The sequence below is a fragment of the Ovis aries genome, chromosome 14 (assembly GCF_016772045.2).
Source record: "Ovis aries strain OAR_USU_Benz2616 breed Rambouillet chromosome 14, ARS-UI_Ramb_v3.0, whole genome shotgun sequence".
Taxonomy (NCBI): Eukaryota; Metazoa; Chordata; class Mammalia; order Artiodactyla; family Bovidae; genus Ovis; species Ovis aries.
The window spans coordinates 60,735,814-60,761,790 of NC_056067.1; the positions used below are offsets into that span (position 1 = coordinate 60,735,814).

The window sequence follows — 25,977 nt, forward strand, 5'->3', positions numbered from 1 at the left end:
CACACACAGTCTAACATGGTGTTTTTCCCCACACTTTCCATAAGATCGCACTCCCCTCCTGGTGAGGCCTCATGCACACAGCAGCAGTGGGCACCTCCGCTTATCCCACAATCCCCTGCATGTCACACACCAGGCCTTGATCCATCCCTATGCAGAGCAGAGCTCCCTCAGCTTCAGCCCACAGACCCATATCTAACAGGACATATCGCCTACTGAAAACATTCTGAAATCTTGAATGTGGTGTTTTAGACACCAGAAGGATAGAAGTTTACTTTCGTATTTTCCTGTAAGAGGGCTTATTTATTTTGAATAGAGAGTGATTATTTAATTAAAAAAAAATCCTGCAATCTTAACCTTAGCACTCATAAATTTCCTTCTGGTGCAAAGAAACTTACAAGCAATACAATAACAGAAAACATTCCAAGCCTTAATAACTGATGCCTGAGAGAAAAATACATGAGAAGACACTCAAGTGCCCACTAGATTTCAAGTCACACTACTTTCACATCCAGTGACCCAAACCAAACACTGTCATCTCCAAAAATGACTACTGAGAGATGTCTCCAACAATGTACATGTCCCAGTGGGACATTTATTTATTTATTTTTAAAAAAGAAAAAAGAATCAAGGACTTCCCTGGTGGTCCACTGGTTAAGAATCCACCTTCCAATGCAGAGGACAGGGGTCTGATCCCTGGTCTGGGAGGACTCCACATCCCAAGGGGCAACTAAGCCCGTGCACCACAACTACGGAGTCCACACGCCTAGAACCTGTGCTGGGCAACAAGAGAAATCTCTACAATCAGAAGCCCAGGCACTGCAACTAGAGAGTAGCACCCTCACCACAACTAGAGAATGCCTGTGCACAGCAAGAAAAAAAAAATTTTTTTTTTAATAAATAAAGTTCGGCACAGCCAAAAAATAAATTTGAAAAAAAATTTCAGAGTCAAAAAAGAAAAAGTAATTCCATTACAAAAAACAGAATTTTTTAAATAAATGTTCCACTAAAAAGGCATTATGTAGTGAAATCAGTCATTTCCTGCCGCGGCCAGCACAAACAAGAGTCGCACCTGCACAGGGAGAGAACGGAGCGTCCCCGCTAAGAAAAGTAAGAGAGACAAAAGATGGGGTTGAGAGGATCAGACCAAAATGGCTGATGCCTTTCTTTATTGTGCAGCAGTATATATAGGATAATGTACGTGACTTGTGACATTTACAAGATTGTGTTTAATCTCAAGATACAATCACCAGACCCTTACCATTGTGTACAGAACATAATACCTTTTCCTATGAAGTGTTGCAGAAACTAGACATCCTGGAGCCTTAAGGGCTATAAAAATTCTTCAGGGGGGCGGGACAGGGAGCTTAGGAACATGCCTAAGGCTCTGCATACCTGCTGAGCAGCTCCCAAGACTTAACCCTTCACGGGCAGTCACCCGCAGCTCCCCTCTCTTTATTTTTTAAAAGCTCCATAAGACGTCGGGGTTGCAACATGTTTTTATGTATCAAAACTCTCATATGTAAAAATTCTTTAACAATGCTACGAATAAGACAAGGAGCTAAACAAATTATGATAAGCACAACAGTCAGAACCGCGCCCACAGCAATTATGCTTCGCCACAGTGAATGAAGGCTAGGGAAGTTAGAAAATAAATTTTGTAAAAAATTGTTGACAGTATCAGCTATATTCAGAGTAGCTTTTGGAGAATTTTCAATATTAAGAATTTCATTATGCAATTGCAAAAGATCTAGAGAAACATTAGTATTAAACCAAATTCCTTGTAGATGTTTTTTCACCTTATCCCACGGAAAATCAGATGCATTGTAAGCCTTTTTTGTAACACAAATCCAATTATAATTAGCATGGCATTGAATTTTCATGCGAAAACTAATGCTCTGAACTTGTTCTCCTAGAACTCTAACCACATCATATAAGGCTGATAATCTATCTTCCATTTTTTTATCTATGTCTTCTTATGTTCCCATTACTTTAGTAACATTATATGACAAGGAGTCTACAGTATGAGCAGCTTGAATGGATTGTGCTAAAGATACAGAAGCGGTAACAGCAGTTGCTATAAGGGTGATTAAAGATACTATACCCAGAACAATCAGGCTCAAACTTCTTTTTGTGCGGCTAAGAGCCGTGTTAATGCGTTGTAGCAATTCTAAAGCAGTCTCGTCATACCAAGCTTCAGCTATTTCAACAGGTAACATTACAAAAGCAGGTTGTTTTACTATTATAACTTGTTCTCCTTTGGCAACACCTCTAATGCAATTGGTAAGTATGCAATTAGAACAATTTAAATGATAAATATTCAATGACAGTGTTATTTCCACATTGCCTTGTATCAACATGAATGGGTAAGGGACACAAGCTCGGGGATATAAAAACCCTGTAACTCCTACATTACCATATTTACTCCCACTAATATTGGGTTGTAAATATAGGCTATTGCCATGACCAAAAGCAGCCAAAAGTTTCCACAGTTCTGTTTGATATACTTGAGCAGTGTTTACAGAGAGAATGGGTGGATGCTGTCCTCGATATTCGGGGAAATCAGGTGTTCCCTCAGGTGCCCAGTCCCATAAAAAGGTGGCATTGGCATTGTTGATGTTGTACACTGATGCAACCCGGGCTCGACATAAAGTCCAAGGAGTGTCTATTCCTATGCCGATGCTTAAATGTTTGTCACAAAACGGAATGTCGAGAGGTCCGGTTCCGTCACGGTACGATCTTTTTCCGGTTTTTTCATCAATGCCAGAAATAGTTACTCGAGGGTAGGATATCTCAGCTGACACCTGTATGCAGTGAGGATGTTGTGATTGATAAGAAAAGCACATAGGATATTGTGTAGTAAGACCATAAAAAGAGATACTGGCTTGCTGAGGAGAAATGTGAATGTCCGATTTTCCTCCTAAAAGACTTGTATCATTGACATAAACAGGTACTATCTCTCTATCCCATCCTAATGATTGAATCATAGGCGGATCAGGAATGTACGCCCAAAAAGCCGCAGCCGCCCCGTTTTGTATCCGCTGTAACAATAATAACATGATCAGTATGTTTGTAGGTGTCACTGGAGGTTGTACATGAGCCTCATTCCAAGCATATTGCATCAACGCCTCAATCTGCCTTTGGGTAGGCAGCTCACTCGTGGGCTCGCCCAATGTCATGCGATGCATTTGATATGTCAGGGAGTTCCTCTGTCTCGCGTACCAGCCTCTCCGGGATCCAGCGCGGCACTTCGGCATCCTGTGGAAAAATACAAACATGTCCCCGTCCCCATATTAATACAGGGTCTGGCCCATACCACAGATTGGTAAGTGGATCTTTCCATCGTACAAGTGGTTTTTTGCATGAGGACCGTTCTCCCCAAAAACGCTGGGCTGCTGAATTGCCTTCTGCGTCTAAAGTTAAAAAGTTTAGAACAAAAAGAGCATGATTTAAGGCGTTATGCGGTGAGAGACTATACAGTTCATTCCCCTTTTTTAGTTTTAATAATTGATGTTTAAGGCGTTGATGGGCTCGTTCTACAATACCTTGTCCCTGTGGATTATATGGAATTCCTGTTTTATGATGAATTTGGAAAGAAAGACAAAAACGTTGGAAAGAACGGCTAGTATAACCAGGTCCATTATCTGTTTTAAGGGTGTGTGGGATTCCTGAAATAGAAAAGCAAAAAAGCAAATGTTGAATACAGTGACGAGTTGATTCTCCAGTATGAAGGGAGGCCATGAGAAAATGGGAAAAGGTGTCGATGGAGACATGAACATATTTAAGACGCCCAAATTGAGGAATGTGAGTGACATCTGTTTGCCAGAGATGATTAGGGCGTAGACCTCGAGGGTTGATACCATATTGAGGGAGAACAAAGAATTGAGGACAGGTAGAGCAAGATTTAACGATTTGTCGTGCAGCTTCACGGGAAATCTTAAATTGTAACCGTAAAGAATGACTATTTTGGTGATGTAAGTTATGAGATTTTCGGGCTGCATCGATAGCTGATTGAAAAAACACCTGTTTAGTAAGAACGTCCGCAGTGTGGTTGCCTTGTACCAGGGCACCAGGAAGGGTGGAATGTGCACGAATATGCCCAAAGAAACACGGGTATTGGTGACGGTGAAGGGCCTGTTGAATTAATGTAAATAAGTTAAGAACTTCAGGAGAGGTTGTGCCGATAACTGGAACAGTTTCAAGCATTTGTAAGGCACCGACCACATAGGAGCTGTCTGTAAATAAATTGAAGGAAGTGGGTACAGTCAGCAATGCTTGATGAACTGCAAATAATTCCACAATCTGAGCAGAAGAGAAACTGGTATGTGCATAATAGGTTTGATGGTTAATAATTAAAGCTGCAGTACCATTAGAAGATCCATCTGTAAATATAAGTGTCGCTTCGGGAATGGGTTGTCGGTGAACTATTTTTGGAAAAATAAAGGCATGAAAGCTAGCAAATTGTAACAATTTATCAGAAGGATAATGATGAGTAATCCGTCCCGGGTAATTTGCAAAAGCTATAGACCAATTATCTGAAAATTGAAAAAGCCAATCTTGTTGTTCTAAAGCATAAGGAATACAAATGAAAGGGGGTTCCATACCAAAAAATTGGATGGCCTCATGGCGTCCTTTTGCTACAATTTTTGCAACAAGCTCATAGTAAGGGAGCAGATGTTTAGTTGGAGTAGCAGATAGATATATCCATCGCAAAGGTTTATCTTGATAAAGTACCCCTGTGGGTGCTCGAGGGGTAGGAAGTATATACAAACCCCATGATCGTTGGTAATCACAATAAGTAATCTGTTGTTGTCTAATAGCTTCTTCTATTGATTGTAAGGCTGATCGTCCTTCTAAAGAAAGTGTTCGGGGTGACGCAGGGTCAGAGTCACCTTTAAGGATGTCAAATAATGGTTGCAAGGTGTAGGTGGGTAATTTTAAATAAGGGCGTATCCAACTAATGTCTCCTAGAAGTTTTTGAAAATCATTTAGAGTTTTTAAATGGTCAGTCTGTAATTTTACTAATTGGGTATTATAAACGCGAGGATATAAGGAGAAACCCAAATAATTATAGGGAAAGTGAGTTTGAATTTTTTCATCAGCAATAACAAGACCATTAAGACTTAAGTGTTTTTTTAGAATAGAAAAAGCTTGATACAATAGATGTTCGTCAGCATGAGCTAATAATATATCATCCATATAATGAACTAAATATAATTGAGGAAAGAGTTGACGAACAGGAGCTAATGCTGTAGCAACAAATTTTTGACACAACGTAGGGCTATTAGTCATTCCTTGTGGGAGGACTCTCCATTGATAGCGTTGCATAGGCTCTTTAAAATTAACAGAGGGCAAACTAAAGGCAAATCTTTTACAATCTTGGGGTGCAAGAGGAATAGTGTAAAAACAATCTTTTAAATCTATAATAATGATATAGGATTTGTCAGGTATAGCGGAAGGAGTGGGCAATCCAGGTTGTAGGGCTCCCATATGCATCATCGTTTCATTTACCTTACGAAGGTCTTGTAGCAATCTCCATTTTCCAGATTTCTTTTTAATAACAAAAATTGGGGAATTCCACGCAGAGGTAGAGGGTTCAATATGCCCAAGTCTCAGCTGTTCCTGCACCAGCTGTTGTGTGGCAAAAAGTTTCTCTTGTGTTAGGGGCCACTGATCGACCCATACCGGTTCCTCAGATTTCCAATCAATAGGATCAGCATGTGTCACAGGAGAATCAGAGGTCCCTAGGGAAAGCACCCCAAGCCCTTTCGACTTTGATTAGATTTTAAATCAAGGGGTAAAATGATACCTTGATGTTGTTTGCCTAAACCTTGGTTTGGGAGTAAACCCTGATCTAACATCAAATCTGTTACGGTGGATGAAGGACTATATAAATAAAAATATATCACGCCCCCATAGATTAACTGGAAGATGGGGCAGAATATAAGGTTTAAATTGACCTGTATGGCCATCTTTATCTCTCCAAGTAAGAAGGGACGAACTTTGTTCTGGATTGGTAGTTTGGCCAATACCCTGAAGAGTGGAAATAGCTATTTGTTTAGGCCATGTAGTAGGCCAGTATTTTTCAGAAATAACGCTAATATCGGCCCCTGTATCAAGCACTCCGCGGAAAAGCTTACCATTAATGCGTAGCTCAAGTTCTGGTCATGCCTCGGTAACATTTTGCACCCAATAGGCGTCAGAGGACCCGAAACCTTTATCTTGACGGTCTCGGTTAATTGTTCTTCCTTGTATAACTAATGGAACTAAAAGGAGTTGAGCTATACGTTGTCCTGCATTGATTATAATAATTTTGTTAGGAGCGGAGGCTAATATTTTTATCTCTCCTGTATAATCAGAGTCAATTACACCAGGATGAATAAGTATTCCCTTTAAAGACGCACTGCTGCGCCCCAAAAGCAGTCCAGCTGTTCCTGGAGGTAAAGGCCCAAACACTCCTGTGGCAAGGGTTTGAACCCCCATCTCGGGTGTTAATACTGTGTAGGAGGTGACACAGAGGTCCAATCCCGCGCTGCCTCTTGTTGCTCGACAGAGGTCTGCAATGGTTCTTTGGGAACCTGCAGTGTTGCCCCATAACATTGTTTCGGGGCCAGGGGCTGGCCCCTCACCCAGTTTCCCGAAACCGGGGGTAAAGGGTTACCTTGAACATCCGTTTTAGAACGACAATCCCGGGCCCAATGCGTCCCCTTTTTGCATCGTGGGCACAAATTAGGAGTGTTAACAGGGATTTGTTGTTTTGGGGGGCACACTGCAGCCCGATGGCCAGGCTGACCACAAACAAAGCAACCCGAATTACCTGACTTTTGATATCCTTTCTTGTTCCTGGCTTGCTGCTGAAAAAGTACCTCTTTAATGCTTTTTCCTTGTAATGCTGCTGCCATAGCAATGCCTTGCATGTAGGAGGGTCCAATGTCAGCACAAATGCGAATAAAGTCAGACAGATCTCCCTTTTTTCGATAAGGTCGTAAAGCAGCTTGACAGGCAGAGTTAGCGTTTTCAAAAGCCAATTGTTTTGCTAATACCATCCCAGCCTTTTCATCTGACATTATCTTACCTATAGTATCTAAGAGCCGTGCCACGAAGTCCTGATAAGGCTCATCAGGTCCCTGTCGGACTTTTGAAAGATCTTCTGTCTTAGTACTGGAGCTAGGAAGTTTTTTCCATGCCTGCCGAGCCGCATTTGATATTTGTGCGTATGCACCAGGTAAGAAATTAAGTTGAGTATTAGTAGCCTGGAAAGCGCCTTCACCAGTCAACATTTCGTAAGAGGTCTGTATACCTTGCTGCCGATTAACATCGGCTATACGATTAACATCGGCTATACGAGCACACTGTTCAACATATTCAGATTTCCATAGTAAATAATCTCCCCCCGAGAGACAGGCCCTAGCTATTTGTTTCCAATCATTTGGGGGTAAATTTTGAGTACCCAAATTTTCTATCATAGCAATAGTGAATGGAGCGGTAGGACCGTATTGTGAGCAAGCAATCTTTAACTCTTTTAGTTGTTTGAAAGGCAGCGCTTCATAAAAACGCTGGTTGTTATTTTCAAAGACAGGAAAAGCAAGAGAAAAATCGGAGACAACCTCACCAAGTCGTTGTGCTTGCCTCAATGCCTTCTGCAGCGGAGACACAATCTCAGATGGAGGAGGAGGCCCTGGAGGGGGATCGAGACCAGCCACAACGGAAGGAGCATAGGCAGGGGGAAGAGGCGGGGCAGAAGGAGGTTTAGAATTGTTACTAGGAAGCTTAATTCCTGAGTTCTGTAAAGCAACAGTGAGGTTTTTTAAACATTCAACCAAATCATCTTTAGATGTTGACGCCCCCTTTTCTTGTGCCAAAAAACCCCAATCCTCTTGATGGTATTTAGCAGCTTCTTCGTCTAATTCCGCCTCATCTGTGGATGAAAGTGAATCATCATTATCCGAAGGACGCGATAATTTAAAAAACAGAGGGTCGCCTTCAACTCCCTCAGGAACAGCATACCTGGGTTCCGAATCAGGAACATGGAGAGGATTTTCTTCCTGTTTTAATAAATTTCCTAAGCGTTTTAATTCATCATTATCAAAGTCCAGACAATCATGAATTAGTGTCCAAAAGGATAAAGTTTCAACAGGGACTTTTTCAGGGCCATGTAGAGTATAATGAGTCCGAATTTGTTCCCCTACCTTCTTCCATGTCTCTAAATTTACTGTGCCTTCTCTGGGGAACCAAGGGCAAACTTCCTCAATAAATGAAAGAAAATTGATTAATTTAGGTTTGGAAACAGTAATTCCCCGATGTTTTAACATTACAGATAACATATGTACAAACAATTGACGACTATGCATCTGTCCCATATTTATACTCTCAACTATATACCTTACTACTCCTCCTTAATTTAAATCACTTGTATACTTATATACTCACTCTTTTCGGCTAATAAGAGTAGTGGTGAGGAAAACTGTCGAACAGCCCCACGTTGGGTGCCACCTGCCACGGCCAGCACAAACAAGAGTCGCACCTGCACAGGGAGAGAATGGAGCATCCCCGCTAAGAAAAGTAAGAGAGACAAAAGATGGGGTTGAGAGGATCAGACCAAAATGGCTGATGCCTTTCTTTATTGTGCAGCAGTATATATAGGATAAAGTACGTGACTTGTGACATTTACAAGATTGTGTTTAATCTCAAGATACAATCACCAGACCCTTGCCATTGTGTACAGAACATAATACCTTTTCCTATGAAGTGTTGCAGAAACTAGACATCCTGGAGCCTTAAGGGCTATAAAAATTCTTCAGGGGGGCGGGACAGGGAGCTTAGGAACATGCCTAAGGCTCTGCATACCTGCTGAGCAGCTCCCAAGACTTAACCCTTCACGGGCAGTCCCCCGCAATTTCCTACCCCAGGTGTCCTCTCCCCAGTCCCCTACCCCAGGGGTGACCCACAATTAAGTGAATCAAGACCCTGGATGAATAAGGACTGCAAATGGAAGTCATCTTCTTATATAAATAACTACAAAATGCACAAACCTTGTAGACAGGAGTTTTGCAATTCTCATCCTCATGTGTATAATTTAAACAAATTTTAAATTTACTAAATTCCAAAGTCACATCAAGGTCTTGGCCGTGATGCTGTGAAAGATTGATGGTAGGAGGAGAAGGGGATGACAGAGGACGAAAGGGCTGAATGGCATTACTGACTCAACAGACTTGAGTTTGAGCAAGCTCCAGGAGATGGCAAAGCACAGGGCAGCATGGTGTGCTGCAGTCCACGGGGTCGCAGAGTCAGACAAGACTGAGCAACTGAACAACAACAAAAGTCACACATCAATATATCCTAACTTAATCATCCATATCCAAACAGTTTACCATCTATCTGGATCCAGTTTCCCCCTCTACCTGCACTATCATGTGTTACCATTTCATTCCCTTTATCTAGCTCCCAATTTCTTTCTCTGTCCACCTCATTTTGCTCCCCTCGGCCCTCCTGCTATTTCTCCCCTCCTCTCTACTTCCCTTACACCTGTCCTGCTCCACTTCGCAACTTGCTTCCCTTCTTGACCCTCCTTCTTCCCCCATCTCTGCTCCCCCTCTACCCTCTGGGTTACACCTCATCTATCGCAGTTAAATTCCCTTCCTCTCCACTCCCTGGCACCTTAGCTGGCGATGCTTCTTTCCTGCTCTCTCTCTACGTCTGCTCTTCTTGTCACCCTCTGTCCTCATTCCCTCCCAACAGTAAGTCGCTCTGAAGGCCAAGTTTCTACCTTTTCTAACCACTGTGGGACTCTGTGCAGAGGGCAGCACCACTCATGCCCCTGTCCTATGGCTGATCCGGCAGCCTCTCCCCACGTTTCCCATCTGGAGAGCGGCTTGTTAACTTACTTCTCTTATTTTATTCACCTGCTACTTTCAAGGCTAAATCTATTTCATTTTTAAAAAATCCCTTTGCATGTCCCTCAGCCATCCTCTATGTTCCCATCTGGTCTTCTTCATTCTTTTCTCCAGCTCAGTTTTTCTATTCCTTTCTCAGTCCCTCTGTCTCTGCTTCTCCTGATCCTCCTTTCACCCCTATATTTAGAAATACGGCAACTAATAAGAGGGGCTGAGAGGGCGAGGCTGGGCGAGGGACAAGAACACACCCCTGCAGACAAGTACTTTATAAGAGAGGTGGTAAACAGTAGAAGGTTTTAAGCAGGAAAATGTTGAGTAGGCAAAAAAGCCAAGGGCAGCTGACAGAAACAGAGTAAAGGTACAAAGTAGATGATTAAATAAATAGTTAATCCCACTAGAGGCCTGGCAATAGGGAGTTGGTGATGGAGAGGGAGGCCTGGCGTGCTACGATTCATAGGGTCGCAGAGTCGGACACGACCGAGCGACTGAACTGAAGTTAATGATTACACAAGAAAGCAGGTTCGCTTAACCACAAAACCAACCAGGCTTGCTTAGCAACGAAATCATGCCATAGAAGCACAACACATGCCAACAAAGAGTAAAACAATGGTGGCAAGAAACTCACATCCTGCCCATTGAGCTCAGTAAGTTAGGACATGCTCTGTGCACACATAAAAAGCAGTAATTTGTGGATCTGGCTTTACCTTGTAGGAACAAGAAAACTCCCCTGCTCAGTCCGGAGGAGGATGGAAGCATGATGTCTATTCAGAAAAGACAAGGAAGGTCTTCTCCCCCTCATTTTTCCTCTGATTATAAAACTGTAGCGCAGTAAATTCTCAGGGGGGGCACCCGCTCTCCCGCGCCCTTGTAAGCCTCACAAGCATCCTCGTCTAATAAGTCACTTCTTACTATCTCTTTGTCTCTAGCTAAATTTTTTTTTCTGCGCTGAGACATAAAAGAATGTGATACAGGAGCTCTTTAGAGCCCAGAAATGGGATCGAACAGTGTCACAGCGAATGGCCACAGAGAAATTCACAAACCGAAGAGAAATGATCAAAAGAGAGAAAGAATCATCGACCAGTCCCTCTAGGTCTGAACTTACCGGGGTTGGGACGGCAGTGGGGAGTTTAGACGCGCAGTCACTCACAAGACCCTAAGGAGGAAGTAAGACAGGCCTCGCAGCGCGGGATTTCATTCACCCTTCCTTGTACGACCTTCACTCCTCGCCCTCCACTTCCAGGTCTTTCAGAAAACGCCGGCGCGGGGTCAGAAGCAGGACTTCTGGGGTCGGGGGCAGGGCGGAGCGCTTCCGGCGAGGGGCGGGGCGGGCAAGGAGCGGGACCGGGCAGAGCGAGGAGAGCGCTCAGGTCTGCGCTCGCAGGGAAGAGGGCGGGGCAGGGGGCGGTCCGCAAGGTGCTTTTCAGCAAACTGACAGTGCTTAGTAGACGTTACTGCCTGTAGCAGTTTTAAGGTGCAACAGCTGGAAATGGCAACCCACTCCAGTACTCTTGCCTGGAAAATCCCATGGACGGAGGGGCTTGGTGGGCTACAGTCCATGGAGTCGTAAAGAGTTGGACACGACTAAGCGACTTCACTTTCACTTTCACTTTCACGTATTGGAGAAGGGAATGGCAACCCACTCCAGTGTTCTTGCCTGGAGAATCCCAGGGACCGGGGAGCCTGCTGGGCTGCTGTCTACGGGGTCGCACAGAGTCGGACACGACTGAAGTGACTTAGCAGTAGCAGTAGCTTACAGCTCTGTGGGCCAGAAATAAAGTGCACAATAAATGTAATGTGTTTGAGACATCCCCAAACCATACCGCCATCACCACTACTTTCCCCATCCCCGCCACCATGGAAAAATTGTCTTCCAAGAAACAGGTCCCTGGTGCCAAAAAGGTTCTCTGTGCAACTGAATGAATCCATAGTGCTGTCACTTATGTGAGGGACTTACAGGTTCCACTTCTATGTGTGTAAGTTTTGGAAATGACTTCTATGCCTGGACAATTCATTGACTTGATGTGTGTGTGCCACTGGGTCTTGTCGGACTCTGCGACCCCATGAACTATAGTTCACAAGGCTCCTCTGTCTGTGGGATACTCCAGGCAAGAATACTGGAGTGGATTGCCATTCCCTTCTTGAGAGGATCTCCTCCACTCAGGGATCTAACCTTGGTCTCCTGCATTACATGCAGATTCTTTAACGTCTGAGGTACGAGGAAAGCTTCATTGCCTTGACAGCTGGAGAATATGTAGACTGTTATGCTCCAAGCCCATATCTCTGAACTGACCGAGAGAGAGAACAAGTCCACCACGGTAATGCAAGGGCAAGAAGGGAGTTTAGCGCGCTAGGGCCCAAGTCTCATCCCACACAAGGGAATCCGACAAGAGCCCCGAACAAAGGAGTATGGCAGCTTATATACAGGCAGTTCTTTGTCTCGGTTACAGGAGTAGCTGGCGTTACATGATTGGCCAGGCAGGATGAACGCATATCCTGTCTCTTTCTGGTAAACATGACTCAGGTCCTAGAGCCCGTCGTTTGGTCCCTAACATTCCCCCCTGTCCTTAGATCATATAGAGGAATCTTCCTCTCGGTCCTGAGACACAGTTTGATATTGTTGTCGAAGCACAAACAGCTGTACTGTATTTATGCGTTTTTTTACAAAGGCTACAAGTCTATTGATAATACATGGGCATTTAGTAAAAATATTAGCAGGGGTCCCAGCAAGGTGGAGATTAGGGTGGTCAACCAAGGGGATTGTTGAAACCAAGACTCAAACCATCTTTGTTGAGCCTCACGTTCTCTTTACGTTGGGCTAGTCCCTCTCTTATTTTGGCCATAGATTTTTAAACTATTTTTGTGTGATCAGCATAAAAACAACAGTCTTTTTTTAGGGCAGCAGAGAGTCCCCCCTGAATCCCCCCACAGATCTTTTAGTTATGCCTGGGCACACCTGGACATGCCCAGAATGCATGATTTCGGAGCTTGCCCCTCTTTTAGGGTACATTTACCACCGGCTTAAGGTCAAAGTATAAGTCTGGCCACCAAGTATTTGGTGGATGTATTGCGGTGGTGGAGTTAAGCATTTCACGTGTTAGTCCATTTTGCAGTTTCCAGGTGATTCTGATGGGTTGGTGCAGGTTCACGCTGGCAGCTTCGGAGCAGAGTAACATGGTCATCCATAAGATGGTCTAGACGAGTTGTCTTGGTCTTGTCGACGACACCGGAGCTTCAGCCTCAGGGGGTTGGACGGGTGCAGAGATGCTTCCCATTCTCTTTTAGTGCCTTCCTGCTCTGCTGAAGTAGCTGGGCGTACGTGGTTGCAATGTACCCAAGGCCCGATACCGTCGACCTTTAGGGCAGTTGGGTGCTAAGAACAACATAAGGACCCTTCCATTTGGGTTTTAGTGCCTTGGTTTGGTGCCTTTTGACCCATACCCAGTCTCCTGGGCCAATGTCATAAGGGAATAGTTCCCTTATTTTGACCTACATGTATTTTCCGGAGCAGTTTCCAGACATGAGAGTGCACCTTGCTTAAGGCCATCAAGGCCTCTTGGAATTGTCCCAGTGTGGGAGGCGGTATTTTTTTCCCTTTAAATATTGGACATACAGGGGGAGGTCTCCCATACAGAATTTCAAATGGGGTCAGATTAAGTTGATAAGGAGTATTACGAGAGCGAAGGGAAGGAGGGTCACCCAGTCCCCGCCAGTCTCTATAGCCAATTTAGTTAAAGTTTTTTTTAGAGTCTGATTCATTTTTTTATTTGCCCTGAGCTCTGTGGACTGTATTTACAATGTAACTTCCATTTAGTCCCCAGGGCTAGGGCAAGGCTCTGAACTATTTGACTCACAAAAGCAGGTCCATTATCAGAGCCGATGGTCACTGGCAGGCCAAACCTGGGAACTATTTCTTCTAAAATCTTTTTTGCCACTATCATTGCAGTTTCTCCCTTTGTAGGAAAAGCTTCCACCCACCCTGAGAAGGTATCCACCAACACTAACAAGTACCGGTAACCATATTTGCCTGGCCTTACCTCGGTGAAATCTATTTCCCAGTGTTGCCCTGGTCCTTTTCCCCGATACCTCAGTCCTGCATGTTGTCCTTTTCCTGGCCTCATCTGTTGACACGCCTTACAAGCATGCACTATGTTCTTTACAGTTGTCTGGTGCCGGGGAAATCTCAGGCACGAAGTTTGAAAGAGCATCAGAGTCTTCTTTTCTCCCAGATGAGTAGACAAGTGTAAATGCTCACATAGTTGCCGTCCCAACTGAGCAGGGAGTATCAAGTAGCTGTCTGAGTCTCGGTACCATCAATCTTTACCTTTTTGAAGGTTGGTGTGTTTTTGGATCCAAGCAAGGTCTGTGGATGAATACTCAGGGGTTGGGGGCAGAGTTCCCATACCTGGAGGTGGAAGTCTGATCGCCAACACAGGGGTGATGAAATCTTCATCAGCTTTCGAGCTGCCAGGTCTGCGGCACGATTCCCTTGTGCCGTGGGGCTGTCAACCTTCTGATGTCCAGGTACCTGTACTATTGACACAGCCCGAGGCATCTGTACAGCCTCTAAAAGTCTATGGATTTCAGGCAAGTTTTTAATTTCTTTTTCTTCAGCTGTCAAAAACCCCCGTTCCCGATATATCGGGCCCTGGATGTGTACCGTGCCAAAAGCATAGCGACTGTCAGTGAAAATAGTTATTCTTTTTCCTTTGGCTCTCTCTGATGCTTGAATCAGGGCAATTAACTCTGCCTTTTGTGCTGAGGTATCCGGGGGAAGGGCCTCTGCCCATATGGTCTGTCCAGAGTCATCTACTACTGCGGCTCCCGCCCGTCTCTGTCCATCTTTTACATAACTGCTGCCATCTGTGAACCATTTTAGCTCACTGTTATCCAGTGGAGTATCAGTTAAGTCCTTTCGCATTGTTGTTACCCCGGCCAGTATCTCATCACAATCATGGAGGGGGCTATTTTCTTCCAGATTGGGCAAAAGAGTGGCTGGATTTAGAGTGCAGGGCGTTTGGAAATGAATCCGTGGGGTGTCAAGTAGCAAGGCCTGGTAGTGCGTCAAGCGGGCATTAGAAATCCATTTACCTGGGGGTTGCTTTAAAACTCTCTCTACGGCATGAGGAGTGTAGACCAAGAGTCTCTGTCCATAAGTCAGTTTATCAGCATCGTGGACTAACAGCGTGGTGGCTGCGATGATATGGAGGCAAGGTGGCCATCCGGCTGCCACTGGGTCCAGTCTCTTGGAAAGGTAAGCTACAGGTTACTTCCATGGTCCCCATCTCTGTGTTAGAACCCCTTTTTCTATCCCCCGCTTTTCATCTACAAATAATTGGAAAGGCTTAGATGGATCAGGGAGGGCAAGGGCAGGAGCTTCTAGCAAGGCTCGCCTGAGCTCTTGGAAGGCCTCTTTCATTGGCTCAGTCCATTTTCAGTCCTTGTTTTCTTTGGTCCCCTCATATAGGGGCCTGGCCTTTTCTGCAAACCCCAAGATCCATAACCGGCAATATGCCACCGTTCCCAGAAATTCTCACTTGTCTAGGGTTAGCCGGCTCAGGGATCTGGAGGATGGTTTCTTTTATAGCCTGTGTTAGCCACCTCTGGCCCTGTTTTATCTTATAACCGAGGTATGTAACCTCTTGCTTGGCAATCTGGGCCTTTTTGTCACTAGCCCGGTAACCTAAAGTCCCCAAGGTTTGGAGAAGGTCACCTGTTGCCTCTTGGTACTCTTTCTCTGTAGCCACCGCCAGCATAAGGTCATCAACATATTGTAATAAAACAATGGTAGGGTGTTCAACCCGATACTCACCGAGGTCTTCGTCCAGGGCCTCATTAAATAACGTGGGCGAGTTTTTGAAACCCTGTGGTAAGCGAGTCCATGTCAGCTGCACTGGGGTCTGACCACCGTCTTTTTGCCATTCGAAGGCAAAGATCTCTTGGCTTATGGGGGCAAGAGGCAAACTGAAAAAGGCATCTTTTAAATCTAAAACAGTGTACCAAATGTAGTTTGGAGGCAAGTTGCTTAGCAATGTATAAGGGTTAGGAACCATAGGATGAATATCACTCATCCGTTTGTTGACTTCTCGTAGATCTTGAACCGGTCTAAAATCAGTTCCCCCAGGCTTCTTCACAGGCAACAAGGGAGTGTTCCATGGGGACCGGCACCTTTTCAGGACCCCAGCGTCTATGAGGTGTTGTATATGAGGAGTAATTCCTTGTCGAGCCTCTTGACTCATGGGATACTGTCATACCCTCACCAGGGAAGCACTGGCTTTCAGTTCCACAATGATAGGGGGCCTCTGTTTGGCTAGTCCCATTCCTGCTGTTTCAGCCCAGGCCTGAGGGTATCTTTGAATCCATGGTTGTACTTTGGGGCTTATTGTCGCTGGGGCCTCTGGCAAGTAGAGTCTGTATTCATCTTTTAATGCCAGAGACAGGACCTGAAGAGGATGCCCAGTCCCATCTAGAACCGACACTTGTCCGTGGTTGAAATGAATTTGGGCATTTACTTTAGACAGTAAATCCCTTCCCAACAAGAGCGCTGGACACTCAGGTATCACCAGAAAAGAATGGGTCACCTGGTGGGCCCCCAAGTTCACATGCCGTTTTGTAGTCCATCCGTATCGTTTAGTCCCGGTTGCTCCCTGCACCCAGCTACTTTTTTTAGACATAGGTCCATCTTTTTGGTTTAAGACTGAGTATTGGGCTCCCGTGTCCACCATGAAGCAAACCAGTTTTCCCTCCACATTTATAGTTACCCAGGACTTGGGGAGGGGCTTCGAGCCCTGACCCCCTTAGTCGCTATCCTCACCCGCGTAGAGGATATGACTGTCTAGGGAGGGAGTCTCGTTTTTGGGGTTCTTGGGCCCCTCTTTTAGATTTTTCTTGGGGCATTTATCTTTTCAATGTCCAAACTCTTTACAAAATGCACATTGTTTTTTTTTTTTTTTTTTAAGCTTACGCCTTGTCGGTTTTTTTTTTTTCAGTTTTTGAGTCTAATATTTTTTCCTTTCTGGAACCTGTTTTTGTTTTCAACCCCAGCAAAAAATATCTGGGCCAGCTCTTTTTGATTTTTACAGTTTTCTTCAGCTCTAAATTTTCTTTTTCTTTTTTTTTTTAAATGTGGTCCTCTCTCTCTTCTGGGGTCTCTCTATGATTAAAAACTCTCTCGGCTGCCCTCACTAGATCTTGCAAGGATTGTTCACTTAACCTCTCTATCTTTTGTAACTTTTTCCTAATATCAGGGGCTGCTTGATTTACAAATGCTAACATAACTGCCGCTCGTGACTCATCTGCCTGTGGGTCCATAGGGGTATACTGTCTAAAAGCTTTCATTATCCTTTTTAGGAAGGTTGCTGGGCTCTCATTTGGCTCTTGTCTCACTGAATTTATTTTGGCCAAATTAGTTGGCTTTTTGGCGGCCGCTCTAAGGCCAGCCATGAGAGTCTGACGGTACACTCGGAGACGCTCCCTACCTTCAGCGCGTTCGAAGTCCCAGTTGGGTCGCACCAAGGGGAACCCCTCCTCAATGAGGTTAGGCTGTACTGTGGGCCTCCCATCCACCCCTGGCACATTTTTCGGGTTTCTGACAGGATCCGTCGTGCTCCTCTGTAGTAAAAAGTACCTGTAACAGTTGCTGACAATCATCCCAAGTGGGATTGTGAGTAAACAGGATAGACTCTAAAAGATCAATAAGACCCTGCGGTTTTTCAGAGAAGGAGGGAGTCTGGGTTTTCCAATTGTACAAATCACTAGTGGAGAAGGGCCAATACTGATATGTCCGTTTTCTACCCTCTCTGGCTGGCCCCGCCCAGACTGGAAACACATGAACGGTGGAGAAGGGAACCTCCGGGTCCTCTTCTGCTACGCCGGCCATTTTTTTTCGCCTTTCCCCGAGTTCCCTAGGCGGGGCCCCTTTTTCTGGGAGGAGCTGAAGGCTTGGTGTTTTTTTTTCTGGCTTCTCCTGATGAAACCTGTGGAACCTGTGGAAGCAAGGGTGGGGAAAGAGGGAAGGGAAGTGAGGGGCTGAAAAACAAAAGGTTTTAGCCAGGCCAGGGGGTTTTCCACCAGGTCCTGTCAGACCAAAATGTATGGAGTTTGGTCTGGCTGGGTGTCCCGAAGGGTAGGGGGCGAGTACCTTCTCTCTGACCACTCGAATAGTAGGCAGGCTGAAGGTGCCTTCTTGTGGCCAGCTGACATCAAAAGCAGGCCACTCGGCAGAACAAAAAGTTACTAACTTGCTTTTCTTCACCAGCAATGATAGATTCTGTGCTCTAGACTTGAAATCAGAGAAGTGGTTAATCATAAGAGATAAAGGAGTAGAAGTTGTTTGTCCCATGATCACAGAAAAGTACACTGGGAGCCAACAGAGCACACAAAGAGCAACGCAGACACCACGAATAGACAAACAGATAACAAACACAAGGTGGCCACCGACAATGCACTCAATCTTACCTGCAGGATGTTCACAGAGCCAGCCGCCTCCCCAGCATGAAACTGGGCCCCAGCCTTACGCTGGACTTGCCTCTGCACTTTACACCCAGATGCCTCCCCAGTACGATACTGGGCCCCGGACTTAATCTGGGCTTCTGCAACGTTAGCACCGGTGCTCAGAGCTCTTATTTCCTAATGCGGTTACTCCCTTCCACCAGGAGAGTTGTCCTCCCCGGCAGGACGGAGATCCCGGACGAGCCCCCAAATGTTATGCTCCGAGCCCATATCTCCGAACCGACCGAGAGAGAGAGAGCAAGTCCACCACGGTCATGCAAGGGCAAGAAGGGAGTTTATCTCTAGCGTGCTAGGGCCCAAGTCTCATCCCACACAAGGGAATCTGACAAGAGCCCCGAACAAAGGAGTATAGCGGCTTATATACAGGCAGTTCTTTGTCTCAGTTACAGGAGTAGCTGGCGTTACATGATTGGCCAGGCAGGATGAGCGCATATCCTGTCTCTTTCTGGTAAACATGACTCAGGTCCTAGAGCCCGTCGTTTGGTCCCTAACACAGACAAGAGTGCTACTGCTGTATTCACTATCCTATTTGCTTTAAATAATCAAAAAGAACTGTCATCAGTCTATTTCAATGAAGCTTCGCCTTACAAGAACTCAGAGGAGACATACATCATTCTAATTTTGCCTTTGTAGGGACAGTTTTATGCCCATGGATGCAGAGCTAGAAAACAAGTGATTAGGAATCTTTCCTCGTTTCAAAGAAATTTCAGCTTCACAATGATCATTTAACTCATTGGTCAAAGAACTTTTAGTGTCACCACATGGCCCTTTCCAGCTTAGCAAGGAGGCATCCGGTGCAATAGCAAACAACTCTTGCGGCATATGGATAAATGCCTCTGTGGAAGTAGGGATCTCATTTCAAGAAAAGTAAAGAGCATGCATATTGGTTACAGCAAATTTTGTCTGACAACTCATGTCAGGCAACTCACGTCAGTGAGCTGGTGTGACATCGCGAGCCCAGTGGCCTGTGTACCACAGTGTGGGTGGAGTATGCTCTGCAGTTGCGACCGGGGGCTACCCTGGCACTCCTGGGTGTGTGATTGGGGAAGTAGGTGCGGGATACGACGGCACCCAGTTTTCTGTGTCAAAAGGCTGTGTCTTGACAATGCACTCTTTGGAGCTGCTGGAGCTGAGAATAAACGCAGGAAACTGCCTTTGTTTGGGGGAAAGTGAGGGGAGATTATGGAGATATCAGCTGAGACTTTTTACTTGCATAATTTGCATACAAGAAAATGCAGTTCTATTAAGAGTACCATACAGTAGGATTTAGTATGTTTCCAATATTGTCAACCACAATAATGTCATCATACATCAGTTCAGTTCAGTTTCTCAGTCATGTCAGACTCTTTGCGACCCCATGAACCGCAGCATGCCAGGCCTCACCCTAAAAACAAAAACAAAACCCCTTTGTCTGTCAGCAGTTATTCTGCATTCTATCTGTAGCCACAAGCAAACATTACTTTCTGTCTCTATAGATATGGCTATTCTGGACATTTCATATAAATTCATATAATATGTGGCCTTGGACTTCCCTGGCCGTCTAGTAGTTAAGATTCTGGCTTCCACTGACTGGGGAATGGGTTCCACCCTCGGTCTGGGAACTAAGATCCCAAAATGCTGCACTGTGTGGCCAAAAATAAAAAAAGAAAGAAAAAAGAAAGCCTTATTTCTCCCTTCTTTTGCTTAACATAATGTTTTCATAGTGCCATCCATGTTGGAATTTTTATCAGTGCCTCATACGTTTCTGTTGAGAAGTAGCAACATTCCACAGTTTTGTTTACCTTGTCATCATTTGGTGGAGTTTTGGGTTCTTTCCACATTTTGGCTATTATAAAAAATACTTCTATCAAAAATTTCTTACAAGATGTTCATGTGGGTAAATTGCTTCAAATGTCTTCGAGGTATTTGTAAAAGTGGAAATGCTGGGTGTGACACAGTGATGGGTAAGAATTGTGGATTTTGCTATTCAGATGAGTAAAGAACTGCTTCCATACAAAGATATTTAGCAAAATTGGTCTCATGGTCTAGCCTTGATGCAGAGACTGAGAAATTAGGGGAGGACATACAGGTGCATCGGAGAAGGCAATGGCACCCTGCTCCAGTACTCTTGCCTGGATAATCCCATGGGCAGAGGAGCCTGGTAGGCTGCAGTCCATGGGGTTGTGAAGAGTTGGACACGACTGAGCAACTTCACTTTCACTTTTCACTTTCATGCATTGGAGAAGGAAATGGCAACCCACTCCAGTGTTCTTGCCTGGAGAATCCCAGGGATGGGGGAGCTTGGTGGGCTGCCGTCTATGGGGTCGCAGAGTCAGACACGACTGAAGTGACTTAGCAGCGCAGCAGTATACAGGTGCATGTTCACTTAAGTCACTCAGTTGTTTCCGACTCTTTGCGACTCCACGGACTGCAGGACGCTAGGCCCATCACCAACTCCCAGAATTTACTCAAACTCACATCCACTGAGTTGGTGATGCCATCCAATCATCTCATCCCCTGTTGTCCCCTTCTCCTCCCACCTTCAATCTTTCCCTGCATCAGGGTCTTTTCAAATGAATCAGTTCTTCTCATCAGGTGGCCAAAAGTACTGGAGTTTCAGCTTCAGCATCAGACCTTTCAATGAATATTCAGGACTGATTTCCTTCAGAATGGACTGGTTGGATCTCCTTGCAGTCCAAGGGACTCTCAAGAGTCTTCTCCAACACCACAGCTCAAAAGCATCAATTCTTCAGCATTCAGCTTTCTTTGTAGTCCAACTCTCACATCCATACATGACCACTGGAAAAACCATAGCTTTGACCAGATGGACTTTTGTTGGCAAAGTCATGTCTATGGTTTTTAATATGCTGTCTAGGTTGGTCATAACTTTTCTTCCAAGGAGCAGGCGTCTTAATTTCATGACAGCAGTCACCATCTGCAGTGATTTTGGAGCCCTCCAAAATAAAGTCTGTCACTGTTTCCACTGTTTCCCCATCTATTTCCCAAGAAGTGATGGGACCGGATGCCATGATTTTAGTTTTCTGAATGTTGAGTTTTAAGCCAAATTTTTCACTCTCCTCTTTCACTTTCATTAAGTGGCTCTTTAGTTCTTCACTTTCTGCCATAAGGGTGGTATCATCTGCATATCTGAGATTATTGATATTTCTTGATTCCAGCTTGTGCTTCATCCAGTCCAGCATTTCCCATGATGTACTCTACATATAAGTTAAATAAGCAGGGTGACAATATACAGGCTTGATGTACTCCTTTCCCTGTTTGGAACCAGTCTGTTTTTCCACATCCAGTTCTAGCTGTTGCTCTTGACCTGCATACAGATGTCTCAGGAGGCAGGTCAGGTGGTCTGGTATTCCCATCTCTTTAAGATTTTTCTGCAGTTTGTTGTGATCCACACAAAGGCTTTGGCATAGTCAATAAAGCAGATGTTTTTCTCGAACTCTTTAGCTTTTTCAGTGATCCAGCGGATGTTGGCAATTTGATCTCTGGTTCTTCTGCCTTTTCTAAATCCAGCTGAACATCTGGAAGTTCACGGTTCACATCCTGTTGAAGCCTGGCTTGGAGAATTTTGAGCATTACTTTGCTAGCGTGTGAGAAGAGTGGAAATCCACTCCAGTATTCTGGTCTGGAGAATTCCATGGACTTCTTATCACAGACAGAGCAGAAAGGAAACAAATCTATAAGTTGAAAAGTTCATCTAAAAGTTGAAGTACTAATTTTAGCTTCTCATTTGCATCACTGGGCAGAGTGGCCATGGGGCACATGGAATATTATACTCTCAAGATAAACATCACAGAAAGTTGACAAATTTGTTCCTAACATCTTTTCCCCATTACCTTTCTCTGTTCTTGAGGTAGAAATATGAAATTCAGAAATTCTCATTTCTTATTAAAATTATGGTGGTCATTTAAGACAACTAGCTTATATTTGGAAAAAACATGAGATTCTTGTTTCCATAAAAGTTAGACAAAATCTGAAAATTAAAAGGGTTTTGCCTCTTAGCATTCACCCTTCTTAGTCATACAAAAATCATGTTACTGCAAGAAACGTGAAGACTAAGTGCTCATGCTCATAGAGGTAGAAAGGACAGAGGATCCATCCCCCCACCACCCAGCACATTCTGGACTTCTTTTTAAGTGAGAATGATAAACCTCCTACTTCATTTAGTGAAGTCACTCAGTGTGTCTGACTCTTTGTGACCCCATGGACTATAGCCTGCCAGGCTCCTCCATCCATGGGATTTTCCAGGCAAGAATACTGGAGTGGGTTGCCATTTCCTTCTCCAGGGAATCTTCCTGACCCAAGGATCAAACCCAAGTCTCCCGCACTTCAGGCAGACTCTTTACTGTCTGAGTCACCAGGGAAGTCCCTAAAAAATTAATACTGGAGTGGGTAGCCTTTCCCTTCTCCAGAGGACCTTCTCAACCCAGGCCTCCTGCATTGCAGGCGGATTCTTCACCAGCTAAGCCACCTGGGAAGCCCTGGTTTTATTTTTTGATAGTATAATGGAGAAATAGAGCCTTTCAGAGCCAGAACTTAAAAATTTATGGCTTGCGAAAGCTTCATGAAAACATACCTTTGTTGATGAGTTAGATGTCGACCACACACTGCCTAAAAACACAATGTGTGAACAAAGTAAGGCAGGAGAGTGTAAGACAAATGTTCAGGAAAATGGTTGAAATGTCACCAGGGTAAGGAATCAGCTGCCACAAATATTACGTTTTGGATTTTGTTGTTGTTGTTGTTTTCGTTTGGTCATGCCCGAAGGTATCACATTTCCCTGACCAGGGATCTGACCATCCAACCTACACCCTCTGCATTGAAAGTGTGGATTCTTATCTACTGGACTGTCTCAGAAGTCCCAGATATTATAGGTTTACTTGAGGATTTGATATACTGACTTATGAGAACCTTCTTTGCACTGATAAGAGTGTCCTCATTTATTGTCACTCTAGAATGACTTCAACCATGGACGATCTATCAGGAAGCAAAATCAATGCACTGCCTTTATGTAGCTCATATTTTATATTGGTAGGTCACAATAATTAAATGCGATAAGATGGTGGGACTTCCCTGTGGTGGTTCAGTGGTTAAGACTCTGCACTTCCAATGCAGGAGACATAGCTTCCATTCTTTGTCAGGGAACTAAGATTGCCACATGCCTCAGAGGGGTCAAAAATAAACGTTAAAAATTGTCTTAGAAATAGCTAAGATGGTGATTTGTACCATGAAAGTGTATGGGTACAATGACGGAGCGAGAGTGTGTTGTAATTTAAAAAATTTGTTTATGAAATGCTGATATGATAAGGAGATATTTGAACAAAATCATTAATTAACTCAAAGAGTCATAAGCCAAAGGATGGCATGGCCTCTGAAACCCACAAAAGTAAACAAAACAAAACAAAACAATTCTTACCTGGGTAATGCTTTAAATCATTTTATAATTCTGGACTCCAGAATTCAAGAGAATAAATCCATTTTGTTTTCAAGCAGTCAGTTTGTGGTAATTTGTTACAATACCAATAGGAGATTTAATGAAATGGTGTATGTAGAAAATCAAAAGGATTTTGATACAAAATATTCAAGGGAAGGTATGATTTTCAAGATGTCAGAACACAAAAACAATATACAAAATGCATTGAAATTTTGTTGTTGTTTAGTTGCTAATTTGCGTCCAGCTCTTTGCAACCCCATGGACTGCAGCCCCCCAGGCTCCTCTGTCCATGGGAGTGCCGAGGCAAGAATACTGGATTGGGTTGTCATTTCTTTTTCCAGGGGATTTTTCCCACCCAGGGTTCAAACCCAAGTCTCTTACACCCACTGTATTATTAGGCATATTCTTTACCACTAGTGCCACCTGGGAAGCCCCCAAATGCTAATATCTCTATGTAAAAATCATGTCAATTGATTGCCATTTTCTCTATGGATGAAATCTTCCACCTGTAGGGATGTGGGAAAATCTACTTTGTAAGTAGATGTTTAATGACATGTTGCCATCAAAATATTGAGGGTAGATATGAAGTTATCAGATGGTTGATAATCTAGTTTTGCTTTCTTTAGGGTTTATATTAAACAGAGTATACTTCCCCAATAAATGCCCTCATAAATATAGCAAAGTTTATATTCTTTAGATGAAAATAAATCCCAATGTCTTCTGACTACTGTATATTTTACAGGCTCTGTTAACCAGATTTGATAGAACTCTCAGCAATAGAACACCAAGATGTAAAATACATTACGGCTTAAGAAAAAAAGGTAAATATTAATTACTCTCAGAGTGAACATATAATGAACTTGATATTGCATTATATTTACTTATGATTGACTTAATTATATTATGATGTAAACAAGCTTTTCTCAAAAGCATTTGAGTGTGGAACAGAATAATTATTTTACCAAATAAAGCACTTCTCATCAAAAGAAAAAAAATTTCCCTTATTTCCATTTCTCTGTTTATCTTATCCGGATTAAATGATGGATGCTAGTTAAACATATTGTGGTAATCATTTCACAATATAGGGAAATCAGACTATTTTGCTGTATACCTTAAACTTATACAGTCATACATGTGATTGCATGAAGAGCTGTTTATGTAGCTCTTGTATGTCACTGTAGAGTTGGTTTTAAAGAGGGAAATAATTAAAACACATTAGCAAAAAAGAGAAACAATAAAATTTAAAACAATTTTAAAAGAATATTGCTCTTTTTAAAGCCATGGTTAATAATCTAAATTATCACTTTCCTTAGTACTCCAGTATCAGATCCCAGATCTTGTCCTTGTCTCTGGAACTGAACAGTGTTTAGTTTGGCTTCTGCAGTGAGAGAGAGAGGAGTAGAGAAGCTGTTCTGCATAATGAAATAGACCATACAAGGTAGGGAAAGTTTTGTATTTCTCATTCTACTGTGTAATAGAGACAAATTCAGTTCTTGTTTCCTTAAACTGCTTAAATTCTAATTGTGCAAAATGCTCCCGCATCCAGCTACTGTCCTATGTCAACTACTCTGCTGCTGCTAAGTCGCTTCAGTCGTGTGCGACCCCATAGACGGCAGCCCACCAGGCTCCCGCGTCCCTGGGATTCTCCGGACAAGAACACTGGAGTGGGTTGCCATTTCCTTCTCCAATGCATGAAAGTGAAAAGTGAAAGCGAAGTCGCCCAGTCTTGTCCGACTCGTAGCGACCCCATGGACTGCAGCCTACCAGGCTCCTCTGTCCATGGGATTTTCTAGGCAGGAGTACTGGAGTGGCTTGCCATTGCCTTCTCCGGGAGCCCCACATTTCCAGAATCCTGAATTGTCTTTAGGCCTCACCGGCAGGGCAGGAGAGCAGCTTGCTGGCAAAAACAATGCCTTTTATTTAAATCGAACAAGTTGAAACTTATGTTACTTTTGGACATAACTGGCCCACAGAAATGCAAACTTTACCTTAAAGTTGTTACTCTCTGCAACTTCAATTAAGCCGGTCAAGGACAGGGACGGACCTTGAGACCCACCCCCTTTCCCGCCCTCGGGTGGTCCAGGCTCAGACCTGGACTCCCCGCCCACCGACCCGTCGCTAGGGCTCCGCCCAGGCCCCGCCCAGGAGGCC

At 44.1% G+C, this 25,977-nt stretch overlaps 1 pseudogene; it reads right to left on the reverse strand.

Moving 5' to 3' along the window:
• Positions 1 to 1,124: 1,124 nt before the first annotated feature.
• LOC101108945 (uncharacterized) lies at positions 1,125 to 25,969 on the reverse strand (annotated as a pseudogene).
• Between the last annotated feature and the right edge of the window lie 8 nt (positions 25,970 to 25,977).